Genomic DNA, 4,000 nt, shown 5'->3' with positions numbered 1-4,000 from the left:
TGTGTGATGGGTGAGGAGGGTGATGGGAGAGGTGCCTGTGAAGATCAGTGATCTCTTCACAGCCCAATGTGTGGCCAAGAAGTGCCACTCACAGTTGGAGTAGCTCCTTTCCACATCTGTGAGTATCTTAGAGGAGTAGACCACCGGCCTCAGCCGGCCATGCCGCTCTTGGAGCAGCACAGCAGTCAGGCGATTCCCGCTGGCTGCTACCTCTAGGAAAAACTCTTTCCCCCCATCTATGGCCCCTAAAGCTGGTGCGGTCTGCAAGTCTTTCTTGAGCCTGACGAATGCTGCCTGGCAACCCTCATCCCAAAGCCACTCCACTCCCTTGTGTAGGAGTCGGAGCAGAGGGGCTGCGGTGGCTGCATAGTCCTCAATAAAGTCTCTGCAGTACCCGGTTAGCCCTAGAAATGACCTCACACCCGTGACTGTGTTGGGGACCGGTAACTCCTGTACCGCTTCCCTCCTAGCCTTATCTATGGCCCTTTCTCCAGCGTGGACGGTCAGACCTAGGAATTTCACCTCCTGCTGGCCGATCTGCGCTTTCTTGGGGTTTACTTTAAAACCCTTTTGCCCGAGCAGCTCCAGCAGTTCGGCCAATAGTGGGCCATGCTCCTCTTTCGAATCAGTGAACAGGAGCAGGTCATCCACATATTGGACCAACTGTTTGGGCTGGCTATAATCCTTTAAACTGTTTGCCATGCACTGATGGAAAATGCTGGGTCTGTTGTGGAAGCCCTGAGGCAAGCTTTTTCACGTGTACTGTTGCCCTTTAAACGTAAAGGCAAACTTGTACTGATCCCCCCTTCGTAAAGGAATGGACGAAAACCCGCTGAAAATATCCAGCACCGTGAAAGTGGTCGCGGATGCTGGAATACTTCCTATCAGGTCGGCAACTGCTGCTACCGTGGGTGAACAGGCTGGGATGTTACTATTGAGCACTCGATAGTCCACCGTGGCCCTCCAGGAATTGTCCGGCTTTCTAACCGGCCACAATGGAGCGTTTACGTGGGTGGCTATCGGTCTCAGAACTCCCTGCTGTACTAACGAGGACATGGCTGCTTCCATGTCTGGCTCTGCTTCCCTGGGGAAGTTATACTGTTTCTGTGGTCGGGCCATGGGGTCCCCGTCTACGCTGACCTCAAACCCGTTGACCCTCCCGCAGTCGTGTTTGTGTGTGGCAAATGTGGCCAGGTGGGCCTGCACAAATGCCTGGAACTCCTGTGGGGTGTTGCTGACCATAAGTTCAAGGTTATAACCCTCTTTGGGCTTCATGGTGCATAGGGTCCCCTTCCCTTCCTTTCCCGGGATCACTACTACCTCACCGTCCTTTCCTTTACCTGCCCCCCATAGGCAATGATTTCTCAAATCTACTAGGATCCCGTGGCCTGCAATAAAGTCGGCTCCCAGGACCCCTCTTCCACCCTCCACTTCCCTTTTCATCAGGACACAGGTCCACTTAGAGCGGAGCGGTCCTAAACAAATGGCGAGCGGGATGGAAAACGAGCCAGCCTGTTCTTTGCCTGTGAACCCCGACAGACTGTATGGGACCCCGTTAGATAGAGGCGAGGTGGTGGGGTTAGCTGAGTAGACCACGGTGCATGATGCCCCTGTGTCCAACAGATAGGTCCCGTCACCTTTTCTACCTCCATCTCCAAGAGGGGTCTTTTCCATTCATTGTACCGGAGAGAACACAGGTAAACAGGCTGCGCTGGATCTAGTCAGGGCTGTTGGTTGGGTGGTGCTGACGGAGTCAGAGCACCGGTAGCAGCTGCTACTCTCCCCTGGCCAGTCAATAAGGACTTCATGGTGTCTAAAAGTGACTCGACCTCTGCGGGAGGGATTCCTGCCCCCGTCTTTTGGGCTGGGGCTGTGGAATTCTTCCCCTTGTTATCTTTCCAAGGGTTTTTGCACTCCTTCCGCCAGTGACCATCCTTCCCGCACCCGTAACATTTCGTCTTTGGGTTGGGGGAGTTATTCCCTTCCTGATGCCACTCTTTCCTACCCGATCCGGGTTTCCCCTCATGCACCTTCCCCTTGGGTGGGTGTGCTTCGGTTCCCCTACCGTTTTTATAGGCTAGGGTCAACTGTCTGATCACCGTAAGTTCGGTGGTCTGGGGGTTCTTGGGTTCGAACCAGACCTCTGCCTTGGCCCGGACCTGTGGCAAGCTGTTTGCCACCAGGCAATGGAGCCAATGGGCCAGGGGATCCCCATTCAGGAACACCCGGTTCGGCGTCCCCGGACAGGTCCTCCGGTACACCGGCCATAACCGGTCCGCGAAAGCCTGCGGGGCTCCCCTGCTAGCTGGACCGTTTTCTCCACACGGGAGAAAGGACTTCCCTCATTCATCCCCATGGCCTCCAGAACTGCCTCCCTGAGCTCCTCATACCCGCTCTGCCCCTTCTTACACTCGTCAGAGAGGGATTGGAGGAGACTACTCTCCAGGGAGAATAGCAGCATCTTGGCCTGCTCAGCGCCATCGCAGTCGTTGATGCTGGCTGCCTGCTCTATGTCCCTGAAGTGGATCGAGGGGTCTTCCTTTTCGGACAGCTTCGGGATATGGTTTACCATAGCCCTAAGCTGTTTGGTGCTATAGGGTAATACGAACTGGTTTTGGAGGGGTCCCTCATCGTCGCCATTGACGGGTGGGCCGAACCTCCGATGCCGGTGTAAGGGGTTTTCCTTGAGAGATGTCCCTGAGGTTTCTCTCTCTAGAGGCCTCTCTCTCTTGCACAGTAAAACCTTGAGTGGTTCGACCCACTTGCCCCTTAGATTCTATACTCTGGACTTTGGGGCAGGAACTACAATGTAGAGAAAACTCTTATAGACCAAGTTTGATGAAACAAAATGAAATTTTATTGCATAAGGAAAAATATCAAATCAAATGCAAGCAGATAAGAGAGTACATGGGAGGGAAAAACACAAACAGATCATAACGACACCATACTAACTAAGGCAAATACAGGCATCTTATACTCTACAAAGATCATCATGAAATAAGGAAACACACGGAACATCGAGGGACAACAACTCATGTTAATTGTACCCTTAAATCCACCCCCTTATTAAACCTATCTAGATCTGATTGTGAAGGGCCAGAAACATGTTCACCAATCCCACTAGGAAGTGCAAGGTTTTGAAATCAAGTCTGTGTTTTGATCCCTTCAGGCGCTCCGTCTCCTCGTGGATCGTGGAACCCCTGCGAGCTGCGCCACACCTCTCTCCTGAGGTGGGGGTCGGGGCGGCTGGACACCGGTGGGCCTGGATGTTGGCGGGGTCGAGGATCGTCGGCTTGACCCTGGTCAGAGGAGCCTTGGGCTGGCTCCCATCGATTTCCTTGGTTCGTTACTGTCTCTTTTCGAGCCGGAGTGGCTGGAAGGTTTCTTCTCTTGGGGCTTTATTTTTTTGTTTCTTCTCCCAAGTTGGGTCGATGGCCTCTCGTTTCGGCAATGGCCCGGGGATGGTCGATGATCTCCCGATGTGTTTCCCCGGGGCGGGACGCCGGCTTCGAAACGGCCTTCTTGATGTTGGCTTGATTCTTCTTCCTCCTCCGATGGTGGAGAGGAGATTGCTGATCTTCTCCCGAAGCGACTCCTCTTCACCCACCGCTGTCTCCAACTACAACTCCGGTGTCTCCTTCAGAGTTTCCCGAGTCTGCGTGAGTTCTGCGTCCTCTGAGTGAGTGTTTGCCGTGTCTTCCGTCTGAGTATCCGTACCACTCCAACCCCTCCAGTTATACCTTTCTTCAGGAGCCTCCACTTCCCGCCCAAAATCAGGTTAGTCTTTGTTTAACTTTTGGCGGGCTGGGAGCACAGCGAGGTAGTTATTATATTTTAAAATGTTTTCGATGGCCGGTAAAGGCCCATCTCTGGTCTGGAATGACCTTCGTTGTTTTTAATGTCCTGCTGATCTCGTTATCTAGTCCTTGCTGCTGTTCTCATGAATATGAAATTGTCCCCTTTTGTCTGGGTCAACATTTAGATGGCCTCTGTCTCCAGG

This window comes from Somniosus microcephalus, chromosome 1, assembly GCF_052327205.1.
Source record: "Somniosus microcephalus isolate GS21.2 chromosome 1, FLI_Smic_1.0, whole genome shotgun sequence".
In the NCBI taxonomy this organism is placed as follows: domain Eukaryota; kingdom Metazoa; phylum Chordata; class Chondrichthyes; order Squaliformes; family Somniosidae; genus Somniosus; species Somniosus microcephalus.
Note: the sequence above shows the minus strand (reverse complement) of the source record.